At 26.1% G+C, this 15821-nt stretch overlaps 1 protein-coding gene across 3 annotated transcripts in view; it reads right to left on the reverse strand.

Moving 5' to 3' along the window:
- LOC122857648 (E3 ubiquitin-protein ligase Rnf220-like) overlaps window positions 1-15821 on the reverse strand; it is a 57221-nt gene that overhangs the window by 26593 nt on the left and 14807 nt on the right. The window lies entirely within an intron of this gene.

The following is a 15821-nucleotide window of genomic DNA, read 5'->3' on the forward strand; positions in this document are numbered from 1 at the left end:
TCTTCTCACTCTATAGATATATATTTCGAGAGCCACCTCACAATCTTTTTTTCCATCTACTTTAGCTTGCTGTTCTCTGGTTGAATACTAAATGCTAGTTTTACACGTTTAGGGAAGAAAAAACATATTTTTATCAAAAAAAAAAAAAAAAATTATTAAAGAACCTTTGCATGGTTAACTAAAATTATTATAAATAAAAATATTTTTTAATCTAAAATTTAAATACTAAATTTTATATTTATATTTATTTGTTAATAAAAATTTTATTTTTTTATTTTTATTTTGCGAATAAAAGTGAACAAGTTGTATATGTTTTTGTAAGACTGGAAGCTTTTGTCGTTTTAACATTTTAATCGGATAACCAGATAAATCTACAGGCAAATAAAATAAAAAATATATAAATAAATAAATAAAATTGTTGGTTGTGTAAATTACCATTGCTAAAAAAAATATATATATGGATATACAAGGATGATGATGAGATGAATGGTCGTGTATTTCATTTGACTGTAAATTTTTTATCTCACTCAACACACAAAAATATACAAAGTGCTGAGAGATACTGTATATATATATACGTGAGACATTTTGCGGCTTCAAAATAATCCTTAGACTTATGCCGGTGGTAAGATGGTCAGATTTATATGGCTTAAGTTGCGTGGATATAAATATATGTATCCTCCAGACCTCCATCTCACCTCATGCTTGTCGTCGATTCCACAATCAAGAAACCGACAAGTGTTTCTTATACACTTATCTTAAAATTTAACATTTTTTTATTTTTATTATTTCAAATGTTTTTATTCATTTCAACCCTCTCAATTTACCTCAACCAGCATTAAATCGTTTTTTAAAAAAAAAATATATTCTTTGCTAAATCTCATTTAAAAAAAAAAATGATGTTGCAGCTCAATTCCGAGGTCCAAAAGATACGCGTTCATGCGGGTATGATAACACTGATAATATCCAATCGTGTCTGTTTCCTCGTACGAGAATTTCATCCCCTAAAATATACTGCCTAGAGCGTCCATCAACTATTTCTTTCTCTACCTCTCTCCTCCTCTCTCTTGCCATCCATAATAACATGAATATTGAAAAACGTCAAAGTGTTAAAGATAAAAAGAAGTTATATAAATATAAAAAATATTGTGTGGTAAAAATTTGCGGAAATAATATTAAAGAACAAAAGAAAAAACATATTATATAAAAAAAAAAAAAAAAAAGTCATTTGGCAGTCGAGACGCGTAGAAAGATGGGATTTGAGGCTGACCATTTGAAAAAATAAAAAAATAAAAATAAGAAGAGTAAGTTTGTGTGGGGGTTTAAGTAAATCCATTGTGGCCAAAGTAAAGCGTAAAGAAACAAATCCGCACATATGTGATATCATTCCACTTTTTCTTATATTTGTTTTTTTTTTTATCGAAACAAATATAATATTTTTCGAATGTCCATGAACGCAATAATAAAATAAAATAAAGGTCTCATCATCCGCGAGGGGTTTAACGTGATAACACATACAATCATCATCTTCCTTTTTTGTTTGATAATTTATATAATATTTCTCTGTGAAATATGCAAATGAAATTTTACATTTTTTACATGGAGAAAATTCAAGGGCTTTGTTTAGCTTTTCAACGCGTTATCATGCGGAGATATATATAATATTTTGGTGGATGTATTAGTGTTTTTATTGTATATAGGTTTTTGTGATTGTGTAGATGGTTTGTAGATGTATTATCATGTTGAGAGAAGGATGGACAATAAGCTAAAACTGGGAGCCTGACCACGGATCAACCCGAGCGCCTTTTAATTTAGACAAATCGTTTCGATTAGCATAACGGGATAAATTATATCCAGTCGACCAGGGTGACAAGAGTGTGTGAGATTGTATATATATTATAATAGAGAAAGATATGCTTTCAGTTATAGTTGACTATGTGTTTGCAAAGCATTTATTTTAGATAATATATGTGTGGATTTGGTCATCATGTTTTGTGAGTTCAACCAAAATTTTACCAAGGATTTTTTTTGTTAAAAAATATATATAAATTTTTTTTTTTTTTTCGTCAACACATGCTGAAACTTTGCGGGAAATTTAAATTTTTTCTGTTGTTCATTTAAATCATTTTTCAACTGAGACGTTAATTTAAATGTAATTAAAAAATTTTCCATGGTAAATGGTAATTATTTTTATTGGAAAATAAAAAATATTATTATCTCGAAATTTAATAAATTATTTTCATTAAAATGATACAGTAATTATCAGTCAATTGATGGAAAATTTATCTGCATTTTTTATTGATACTTTGAAATGTTTCTTGACTATTTTTTTGTTTATTGAGGAATAAAAAAAACCGTTGGTTGAGTTGTTGGAAATATTTTACGTTTATGACTTTTAGAGATATTAAATTCATAAATATTTTTTTATAATGAGATATGCTGTAAATTTTAGATTATGTCAATTTTATTTATACATTTTTTATTTATTAATAAAGTTATTTAAATTTTATTTACAATTTCATCAAGTTTGTTGCAGTTCAAATGAATCTCGATATTAATGAACTAATAAAATTAAAAAAAAAACTAGATCTACAAAATTTTAAACCGTTATCATTTGATCATATCGGAGCTTTCATATTCCAGAATTAATAATACACCAAGATGTCGTTTACGATCTATCAATAAAATTCAAATGTCGCAATTTTCATTGAATAAAATAAATGTAAAAATATATTTTCAAAGAAAAAAAACTAGTTATAAAATAATATTGCTAATAAAAAAAATTAAATTTACCTATATTTAATACATTTTATTAAAAAAAATTACAAATAAAAATTATGACATAATAAAACAGACTTGTAATCAAAATAAATATATTTTTTTTATAATAAAATTGAGTCAAATGTGCAAAAAGTAAAGTGGATCAATAAAATGGATCGATAATAATATACCGGTCGTTTGCAACAAATGTACATTGTAAATTTTTTAAGTATAAATGTTGAATCAATCGACAAATAATTTATGTTTTTTAAAAAAAAAAAATCCTTAATTGAACGATGCAACCGAGTTATTATGGTCTCAAAAGTGATCGAGACTCCAAAAAGTATCAAAATTTATTATGATATTTTACCGAATACCCACTGATGGAATAAAAAAAATTTTTTTTTTTATTTAAATATATTTTTTTTATTTAACAATTTAAAATTTTTTATTTATTTTTTATTATGCGATTAAAAAAAAAAAAATTCAAGTCCGAGTCAAGGTAGTGCATAGCGTCCGTTCTTTTTATTTTATATATTTTATATTTTTATATTTTTAAGCATGAAAAGAGTCCCAAACGATCTGGCCTTGTAGAGTTTTACGATCTTTTGACGGACCACATCTCACGCTGTCAAATGACAAGCACACATGCGACTGTATATATACAACAAAGTTTTAAATTTGCATGCCCCTACACTTTTAATATTACAAAGTAACTCTCTTGACTATCTTGGAATTAATTATAAATATCAATTTTTTTTTTTATTTATACTCAAACATAAATTAAAAAATAAAAAAATTTTTTAAACATTTTGTTGCAGGACTGAGTACATTTGAAATTTCATTACTTCAACAAACGGACTTTTTATGTCAGTTAACTTATGGCAAGATTAAAAATGAAAAAAAATATATATACAATTTTATAGTCATCAATTGAAGATGATAGTAGTAACACTCTTAAAAAAAAAAAATAAATAAATTCCAAAGTCGTAAATGAATTGACTCGGATTTAAGAAGTCTATTAACAACAAAATTTATACACAAATGTATAAATTTAAACATACAGTGATAATCATCATCCAAGTTCCTAGATGTGCTAATTTTTTTTATTTTTTTTATTTTTTATAATATTCTTGAATGTTGATTTTCAAGACTATGAAGATCCAGACGAAGTAAAAATATATTTAAAAAATACAAGAGAGGGTGGAAAGAGGTGAATAGACATGGGAGTTGGAACTTGGAAGTAGCCAAAGAAATATATAAAGGTAGAAAATGAATGGACCACTCGCCATTAGCCGTCGGTCTTTCAGTCCAGGTCGTAAGTTTCATCGATCGTTAAATCTTGCACTTAATCGTCATGTTGGTCGATGTTGTAAACTTATACTGCTCTTTTTTCTTGAAATTTTTTTTTATATTTTTATCAAACTCATACAAAAGATTGTAATATAGGTTTTTTTTTTTGTAAAATTCTTTTTAAATATTTTTTAATAAATCATTTAATAAATTTTTTTTAATAATGAATATTATGGTTTTTTTTTTTTGTGGATGTTAATTGGATATATATTTTTATTTTTTTGGTTTTTATAACTGTGTAAATATAAAATCCAATTTATTGAAAAGAAAATTTTATGTATTTATTTATTTTGTAATATGTATTTTTCATTTTTTTATTGGTGCAAAGAGAATGACGGATTCACAGTGGGCTTTATGGATATTATGGTAGATTCAGCACCCTCACATTGAACGTATTTTCAACCCCCCGGGGTAAAAACATCCCTCTCTTTTCTTTTTTTTACTTCTCAACCCCGTGTATATATTCAAATGTCAGCTGGGATCAGCCGCTTGACACATTTTAACGTCTCAAAATATTATTTGCACTTGTTTTTTTATTTGAAAGCTTGACTATACTCTGTCTAACTTCCACTTCTTTTTTGTGTTTGCATTTATTGTGTGTGGGGTCAAAAGAAAAATATAAAATGAGCTTGCTTATGCAGATCTTTTTATTCGTTGGATATCATCTCACTTGCTCGCGAAGCTTAACGATTCAATAACCGATATCATTCGTATATAGTTTGCATCCAAAGTGTCGTCAAGATTTTCCATCTTATTGTTTGGATTTTTTACTTTATTTCTTTCCCTTTTATCCTGTACACGTCAAAATATCAACAAAAAAAAAAAATAAACAAGATCCTCCTTTCTCATCAGACTATTGTCAAAAATATTGTATTTTTTTTCCCGCTCCTTAAATCTTCAATTTTAATATTAAAAAAAAAATAAAATAATATCAAATTTTGCATTCTTTAATTTGCCATTTTAAAAGTACAATAATTTTTTTATTTATTTATTCTAAAATTGTTTTAAAAATTTAAATATCAAATTTAACAAAATTATGTAAATTAAATGCACTTTTTTATTTTGCATTAACAATTAATGAAAAATAAAATGTGTTATGTTTATTTCTTGTTGAGGTGGATTTTGTGAGATGAGATATTCAGTGGCTGTGGTTAAATTAAATGATTATAGCCAAACTATATATCAAAGGGGATGACAAGATTCTAAAATGTGAGCAAAGTATGTTGCAAAAAAAAAAAAAAAGTATTACAGAAATTTTTTAGTAGAATAAAATAAAAAAAAAATATATTTAAAAGCTTCGTAAAAGTTTCGTACGCGTATTTCAATTTTTCAGCCTGACGTACTACCAAGATTGCGTATTTTTAAGCTCAAATCTGAAGGAGTTTTGGCGCTTCAGTACACCCTCAGGGAGTTGCAACTTCCGTTTCGTTAAACGTTCAGACGAATCCCTTTTTTTTCCAAAAAAGATAAAATCCATATAGCCAAACAAACCCACACATAAAATTGATATTTTCATTTAATTATTTTGAAAATAAATCATAGAAAAAAGCACCTCAATGACGTAGTATTTTTGTGTTAAAAGTTTTTTTTCTATTTTTTTTTTTTAATTCGAATGCGAACAAAGATGATTGAAGCGAATGATGACAAAAAGATTGGACACTGCTATAGCAACACAGCTGTGTATTAATCACATAGGTCAGTTGGTCCAGCATGATTTTGTCTTTTTTGTTTTACTAATCACATGTAATATAAGAAAAAAAAAAAAAAAATCTGAAATTTCTTGCTACGTCATTCATAATGGCCGACCTTTTGCCAGTTGATCACCAAAATTCTCAAAGTAAGTTTGACTTGTGAAGTTGTGGTCTTTGGATAAATTGCAATAAAGTGTTCCAACTTATACCCACCCAAAATGGCTACATGTTCTCGTGTGTGTGTGTGACTTTTCATAATATTTCATTTTGTGTCTTTATCTTGCTTTATTATATGTACAATATTTCCGTCTTTATTTTGATGATAGCACGTGAGCCACAAGGCATCAAAAACAACGTGCTTATACTTGAATAAGACTAGAGTATTAGTACTCATATATATATAGTTTATATAACCAACTATACTTACTGAGTGATTTAAGCGGAAGTTGCTTGGGAGACGAAGCACAGATGCGACAAATCGACACAAGTTTTGTTAGATCGTAAGGCTTGCCTGAGAGACACTCACTGAGTATCACTTACAAGAAGGGAAGAAACTCGAGACGTCAAGAAAATACTTGAGTGTCAAGCTAGGAATTTAAGTTGAAACAGTTAAAGAGAATCATAAGAGGAGGGTAAAAATTATGACATGATTTCATATAAAAAACCATTTTTAAATCTCATAAAATAATTTTTTCTATAATTATTTACAAAGTATTTTATGAGTTTTAAATAATTACATATTTCCTTGAACTTGATATGATAATTTTAATTAAATATCAACAAAATTTCCGGATGAAAATATTGACATAAATCTTAAGATATAAATTAAATTGTAATTAAAAGATTCAATTTATAATTTGGTATTTATTTTTTTTATTTTATTTGGGTAAATAGTTTATAATATGAACATGTCTATATTTAAATTGTGACTTTAGTACGTGCACAAGAACGTAAATATAATAATAGATTGTACGAACGGACGTGAAGCATAAATGAATTAATATCGACGTGTAATAAAATTGAATAACGCGAGTTGGTTATGTATATATATATGACTCGACGTTATATCCCGTAAGCGGTTGCACGGTGGGTGCGTTTAAAGCTCGCGAGGCTAATGTAGGGTGAAAAGGGGTTGTAGTTTTGAGTTGCCACGAAATACGAGAAGGGATAGATGCAACATACGGACAAGCCATTTAAACTTCTCATTCTATATCACCGTCTGTTCAAAAACCAACTGCTTGTCCGCATTTTGACTTATACTTGAGTATTCTTCATAAACACGTCAAATTATTTTACAATGTATTCTAAAAAATTTACTTATTTTTTTGAAATAAATTTTTTACTATAAAATTTATACATATACAGCTCAAACAAAAAATTTTTTATACGCATTTTAATATTATACACCTCTTGAACAAACTGTCAAGCTTTTACCAATGAGTTTTAATATCCATGGACTTTTAAATGTATTTAATTTTATTCATTTTTCTTGACTATACAGCAGAGTGTTCAGACAAGCCAAGAGTTTGCCTATGGTAATATCAGAATATCGTTTACACAAGCTTGTATAGTATCATCAACCATCCACTTTTTATTCTTCAAATTTTTCACACTGTATATTTAACACTGTGCACAGTCTTTTTCTTTATTCTAATAAATTTTTTCGCTTATTTATTTTGACTCAAAGAATATTATTAGTAATTAAAATAACAGAAAATGTCAATAGAAAATTATAAATCCTTGCAAATTTATTAAATTCTGTATAACTCTTCCCTTGTGTATAAATCCAGATTTTTTTTTTTTTTTTTTTAAACAAGAACAATGTAATCCAAAAATACGAGCAATTATTTTGAATATTTTCGAGCATGCCTAAAAATAAACTGAGCATCAATGTCAACGTTCAGTTATCAGTGATGAATATATATTTTGTTGTTTGTTATTAATTTGTCAAAAAATAAATAGACTTTTTTATTTGACTGATATAAAAGCCAATGATGCGTACAGTTCAAAACATCACAGTGGATATGAATCAGTCGAAGCTTCGAAGTCGCGTTTATATTCCTGTGGGAGGTCGATCATTGGGACATAGAGAGTTTCCAACACTCGATGATATAAAAAAATGAATTTAAAATGAAAAAAAAAAATTCTATATACACGCGAGTGTATATTTCGATACATAAATCCGATAGCTTTGTATGAATCTGTCTCTCTATATATGCAGGCAATGATACACAAATAAACGTTTAAAAAAAAGTTCAACATTAATATAAATTTGCTTGAAAAATAAAATGATTATGTGATTTTTGTTATTTTAAAAAAATAGATATTGATATTAGTCTATTTGTGAATGTTAATGTGAACATACAATATTGAAGCTGTAAATGGGATCCATATGTTGACAACGCTATACTTGTCTTTTATTAATTCATAACAAATTTATATATATAAAGCAATGAGTTTAACGGTAAATAAAATAATATTTCAGTCATTTCAACAGCCATTTGAATCCCCTTTCTCCAGTCGACATCAAAATGGCCCACTAGGAAAATTAAATCCCCGCAAACCTACCCAAAATGCAGCGCAAGAATATTAACAGAGAGAGAAAGAAAATGAGAGGGTGAAAGTTGATTTAACATAGGGAGGATAAATTCTATATATATATCTTGCACTCATGAAATTTGATTATATCTGATTGCTATAATATTCGTTTGATGAGACACACGCGTTAGTTGATTTATCTTTTTTTTAAAAAATATTATTTTAAATAATAGTTGAAAAATAAATAATAGATTTATATTTATTTTTGTAATTTTGACGTGGAAAAATAGACACAAGATTAATTGCTTATAATAAAACAAAATGACAAAAATAAAGTGGCCATATTTATGGGTGAAAAAAAAAAAAAAAAATATGTAAAATTGCCTGTTGGCACTTGTCTTGTGCCTGTCGAGATATGGGACATCTAAACACGTGATATAAATATAGGTATAAAGTTATTTATTCCTCTTGTTTCTCTCGAGGGAAACAAAAAAAATAAATAAAAGTTATACGACAAATAACACCCGTTTCAAATGATTCTCGAGATCGATTTCTTTATGTTAAATTTACTGGTGTAAAAGGGTGAAAAAAAAAATAAAATAAATAAATTGGAAGATGAGGGGTGATATATCTATATACCCAATGTGTTGAAACAGCTAAACTGAGAACCGTGTGTTCTTTTCATCTCGAATTTTCAAACACGGTTAGAGGGATATAAAAATAAAAAAAAAAGTAAAAATATACATATGCAAAGAAATTTAAAATACGAGGTGCTTTTTGCTTTTTTTTTTTTTTTCTACTGGTGTTGGTATAAAGGTAGTTCAAATATATATAAGAGCATTTACAAACATCAACCCTCTTGGACTCGCTCCCTCTCTCTTTGAATTTTATAGAAAATGACGATGGCGATGATAAAAAAAAATAAATAAAAAATTGGAATGGGAAATGAATAGTCTATATCCATGTAGATACTTGAAATTTTACACTCAAGCTTTTACCTGATACTGTACTAATACTGAGAGGGATGAACAACTTGATTTTTTTAGATTGCTTACTTTACAAGAATATATACTTGAAATTTTACTAAATTTATTATTCATGAATTTTTGCATTTAAAAAAAAAATGAAATTTGTTTTTTCTAAAAATATATATTTTTAGAAAAATTTATTTTTTTATTTTTTCGTAATTTGACAGGTATTTTTTGACTATTTTTTTTTTTTTAAATTTATAATAAATATATTTAATAAAATGAGTTAAAAATTTTAATTAATTTATTTTTTTTTTATTATGAATTTTATTATTAAAAAAAAAAATTAAAATTCATTATTTGACAGATATTTTTCAATTATTATTATTTTTTTTTGAAAATATTTTTAATAATCTGTATAAAAAATTGTAAAGAATTTTTTTATTAAAAAAAAAATCATAGTTTTTTTTTAAATATAATAATACTAATTATATTTAAAAAATTTTCATAAAATATATTTTATATTTTTATAAATTTCGGGTACTTTTAAATTATAATTTTATTTTTTAATTATAAAAAAAAAACATCTCTAATAAATACTTTAAGTATAATCTCCATATAAAAACTAGTAATAAATTAATTTTTATAACGCTATATAATTTGAATTTCCCAACTTTTTATTGGTTCATTGTTAGCATTGACTTGACATCTCTAGTGTTGGTTTACCCATGACCACAAGAGCCATCACAAATTAAAAGAATTTGTCATAAAAAATTGGCCAAAAAAGGATATAAGAGAAGAATAATAATGAAAAAAAAAAAAAAAACCGATTGAAAAGAAAAACGAATGAGGGTCCAAGAGGTAGTTGTGTATAGTTGGTAGAGATGGTTGGGGAATTTGCTGGTGGTATTGTACAGTATGGACCGATATTAAAATGTCGGTGATTGATGTGTATACCGTGGTAGTACAACTACTCTCATATAAATATACCTAACTTATATCCATATACATATTGCTTACAACGATACAATGGTATTCGTTGAGCCCTACCAATTTTCAAAGAGAGAAATAAAATAAAAAATTCGGGGGAGAGAAAATACACACATATAAAATTGTAGATATATGTATATTACCCCAACCCAAACCTTAAAAAATATATGAGGCTTATACTCTTGTCATAACGTATATGGTGATATTGCATCTTTTAACAATGACTGTGTCCAAATTCTTCACCAAAAAAATCAACAATATTAACATTAAATCATAATCAAACTTTTTTTTTTAATAAAAATATAACCAAAATTACAAGCTGCTATTTCATCATAGCCCTTTGATTATTTTATTATTATTTTTTTCTTAATATATTTTATCAATCAGTCAGTATATATCAATGACACAAAAATCAATAAATTATTTATACAAATAAAAATCAATCTGTAGCTCTATGTTCAAGATAGCCATAAATTATTAATTATATTTTCAACAACTGAAAGATTTAGTAGAAATTTAAAATTACTATATACCAAAATGTCAATCAACAATTTGACATATTGACAATTTTAAAAGCTCAAAAATAAATTCAGCAGTTAACACAAATATTCAATTTAAGAATTTGCAATATGTATGAGTCATTTTTATGGAATTTTTGTTTGTAATAAATCAAATATAATTGTTGTATGATGAAAAGATTTAGCCCTCTTGTATATATAACAATATGAACACACTTGTTATCCCCATCATACATGTTATTTTCGTTTATTATTTTTAATATATTTGTATGAAGTAGTATATCGCTTTCATCGGGCATTATTGTCGCGTGCTGAGCAACTACCACTTTATCGCTTTAGCGTCAGATTAATAAGCCACGAAAAAACGTTAAAAATGTTTTTGTTTTTTCTCTGAAATATTTATTATATATGATATTTTTGTACACAAGAATTTGCAGATTGCTATTTGGTTTTTTCTATTTTATTTTTTGTTTTTTTGGTCATATATAACCCCTTATAGTATTTATTTTATTTGAGCTAACTCGTTTCATTTTGCTGTTGGAATAGCTATATCATCGAGACAGCCACAAAAGTAGCTAAAACAAACAGCAGCAGTTACAGCTGGAAAACACGAATTGAATCTGAGAAATGTACGTGGGTTAAGCACCGATGTTTATGGTACATAGGGTGGTGGACTTTTGCTTTTGTCTCTGTCTCATTCTTTTAAACCCAACCCATTACCTTTTTCTATATGACATATGATGTACCATATTACTACACATACACACACAATTATCCTATATATATTTTATATATATTTTCATTCACACGTAGTGGTCGAGGTATAATATTTTAGTATTTATATTTATATAACATTTTAACCCAAACGTTTGTCACTTGAGCAACATAATATCTTTCAGTTGAACTCACTTACATTTTTATTTTTCACAAAAATCTGAGGTATGATGACAAGATTGCCTTCATAAATGTCAACTTTAACCATGCTTTTATTAAAATATTTGGGTTTAAAAAAAATATTATATAAATATTGAATGTCCTTAATAAACATGACTTGGGATTTTTGATATACTGTATCAAATTTTAACTTTACAAATCAAAAGTAATATATACAAAATGAGATTTACAAAATTTATATATTTCAACTAAAAAATTTACCTGAATTTACTGATCAATTTTAATAAAATTTTGCGTATAAAATTATTGATATATCTTGTTTAAAAATCCCACAAAAAAAAAAAGAAAAAACACATTTGAAAAAGTAAATCACCAGAGAATCCAGAAATCCTAAAACCAATTTTACATTTAGAATAAATATATACGATTGCGTAAACGTTTGTTGTATCAAAAGTGTAAATCTCTAAACAACCAGGGGAAATAACAAACAAGAGAATTCTCTGCCAATCTGTCAACGCTATCTGTTGCAGAGAAAACACAGAGAGAGAAAGAGAGAGAGGTCCAGTAATAATTTTAAAGAAAATCTTTGGAAAATTTAGAGCGATCACATACGCGTGCGAGTATTTTAGCTAGACCAAACTCCAAAGCTAGATTTGGCAAAGAGGGATTTGATAAAACACAGTGTTAGTGAATGAGAGAAAGAGAGAGAAAAGAGGGTGGTATTGAGGTGAGTGTTATCAGGTCGCTTATCGCACACGAGGGCTTTAGTCGGATTGTCGAGTTTGCCGACACAAACTCACACACATCTCTTGTGTATTTTCCTATTTATATTCACAATGGTATTATGTGTGTCGACAAATTGGTCGAATTCAAAACCATGCCAATATTCAACAATGTTTTTTATTTTTTTATCTTTTATTTATTTTGTATATTTTTTTTTTTTTTAAATTTTTAAAATATACATGATCCTTTTTTTATAACGACACTTTCTTTTATCATCGTCAATCAAATCTCATTCATCAAGGCAACTTTTTAGGGTGAAGAAAAAATAAAAACTTTGAATTGTGCACAAAGTCGTTTAAGGATCACCCTGTTTTTTTTTTTTTTTTTTCTATCTCTTTCTATTGCTAACACTTTCGTGGACACAAACGCGAATTCGTTTACTTTCTATTACTTTGTTTTATCAAGGGATGAGATCATTACCTAACCTTCTGTACCAACCCCCTTGATCTTTTTTTTTTTTTTCTTCTTTTACTCTGTACAGAAGTCTTTTGCATCGTTACCTTTTTTTAGCCGCACATACTTTAATGCTATAAGTATATAGTATAGCTTGAAGCTAAGAGAAAAAGAGCATCTTCTCGCCTTTTTGGCGACAGTAATTTTACTTAATTAAATTCCGTTCTTTCAATCTTTGGTTGGCAGCAGACGCCCTTTTTCCGGTGTTTTGCAATTTCCCGCGAAAAAAAACTTGTGTCAAGTTGAAGGTACGATCTTCCAAAAAAATAATAATAAAAAAAATGAAAAACAAGTTTAAGAGGGACACAATGGTTCATCCCTTAAATTGTTTCGATACATTTCCTTTTTTTAATATTTTTTTTTCCTTTTTTTTCTCGGTTGGAGACACCATTTATCAAGGATTGTATCAAAAAGTATAAGAGGTTAAGTTGATTTTTTTTTTCTCTTGTTATTATTATCATTATTAAATACATAGAGATAACGAAATTTTTAAAAAAGAAAGCTGTATACCCCTAACAATTTTGTCAAGTATCATTCATAAAAATTACTGCCAACTCAACGCTTATTTTATCTCTCTTTTCTTAGATCTTACCCCTATTCTTATTACCACTTCATTTGCAATTAACATTTATAGCCAGTGAAAAAAGTAATTAAATATTCTTTGGGACAGTTTGAATAGTATCGTAGCAGATAAAAAGAAAAATATATAAACAAAAATACAAGAGGAGAGACAGTATAAGCGACGCGTTTTCATCTTTGAATTAAAAAAGAAAAAAATAATTAAGAAATAAAAATCAAAAATTGAAGAGTTATGAAAATAAAAATAAAATTATTTTTAGGTTATAATAATGAAATATTTTAATGGTTAGCATATACTGTTTTTAATGTTCTTAGCTGACCAGTTTAGAGGGACCGAAGTTACAGTCTTTCCTAGTAACAAGTAGTGATCAACTCTGTGTTGTACATGGTCAGACAAAAATATAAAAAAATAAAAAGATATGAAATTTAAAAAACAGGATATACATCACCAAAAGAATTCCGATTACTTTAATACTTTTGTGGTTTGTAATTAAAATTTTCTTATTATCTCTAAATATTTTTTCTTTCGAATTTAATGACACTCGTATTTGTGTTACTTGTTTACAAGTAAATTTTTTAAATAATTTAGTTATAAGATGTGAAAGTAACATAGAAATATTTAATTTGAATTTTTATATCTTAGAAATTACTTGAAAAAATTAATTAAATTTTCATTTAGACTGGCAATTAATGCATTGTATAAGTCACTAAGTAAGCTGACAATTTCATCCCTTTTCTCTATCCAATATTCAATATTAAAATATCTCAAATACCGTGCTCTAATTTTCTTAACAAATTAATTTCTACTAATTACAAATGTTTTCTAAAAATATTTTAGTCGTTTTTTTATTTTATTTTAGTGTTAAAAATTTTTGGAACTAAAATTTTCATTGTTATGATCATGGCACTTTAAAGAATGCCAATAAAATTAACTCTATAATTTTTTATTTTTTCATTTAAACATCAAATTTAGTTGTAAAAAAAAAATATATATATTTTTAAAAAATAAAAAACCAGAGATATATTGAAAATGAAATATAAAAAATACTATAATAAAAATAAAAAATATATGCATTTACTTTGCGGAAATAAACACTGATTCACAAAGTGGAAAGAATTCTCGAATAACACAAAAATACAAACGTTTAAATAGTAATAAAAAAATATCGATAAATAAAAATATAAAAAAAAGCAATACGTCAACAAAAATATTAATATGTTTCCAATTTAAATTCAAAAAAAAAATATACAAATACAATAAGTAAAATAAAAAACAAAAATATGATACAGTACAGAGTAGAAAAATTAAAAAAAAATGAATTGAAAAAAATTGATATAAATAAGGTTTTAAAAAAAATAATTTTAAAACAAAAAAAAAAAAGGATTTGCTTTATTACAAACGGATTTACCGGCAGCGGCGGCGCAATGATATCTGATTACGCGATATACGCTGTCGAGTATAACAAACAGAAAAAAAAAATGTATTAAATATACCTGTGCCACGATTCGTTAGTTAAAATATATATATATTACATAATTTTTATATTTATTTTTTAAATATATCCTGTGACAACTGAGTTTCTATATCCCGTTAATTAATCATCATCATTACTGTTCAATGATAGCTGTTATTATCAAGTATTTTATTGGGAAATGTATCCTGTATTTTGTATATTTTGTATAGTAAAAATTTATAGCAAAATTGTTATTAATATTTAATATTACAGTAGGATTATTATTATTTTATTTATCATAAATGAATAATATTTTTATTATTTGTTATTTTATTTTGTAATTGAAATTAAAATTTAAAACTTGCAGGGTTATTATATTTAGGTGTTGTTTTAATTATAGAAGCATAATTTCATTAAAATTATAGTCGGAAATATTTTTAAACAGCAGGAGCATCATCGAAAAGTCCCGAGTTTCAAACAAATTTATAAAACTACCATTGAAATAAATATTACTACAATCAATAGTAGCTCCTTCCAAAGAAGATATGATTAAATCCGACACATAATTGAGAATTTAAAATAAATTATCTACCACCTTAATTTTTTAACTACTATCAATATTATTTTCACTATTATCAATCCAAAGCAATTGCTTATCGGTTAACCCGTATAATAATTAAAATATCTCCGACAAAAAAAATATGAGTTTATAATTATTTTGAAAATTTTGTTTTTTTTTTTGATTATTTTTTTAAACAAATTAATGAAACTACTATTAAAAAAAAAATTTATCAATTCCGACACATTATGAACAAATTCAAAAAAAAAAAAATTTTTAAG

This window comes from Aphidius gifuensis, linkage group LG5 (genome assembly GCF_014905175.1).
Source record: "Aphidius gifuensis isolate YNYX2018 linkage group LG5, ASM1490517v1, whole genome shotgun sequence".
Lineage (NCBI taxonomy): Eukaryota > Metazoa > Arthropoda > Insecta > Hymenoptera > Braconidae > Aphidius > Aphidius gifuensis.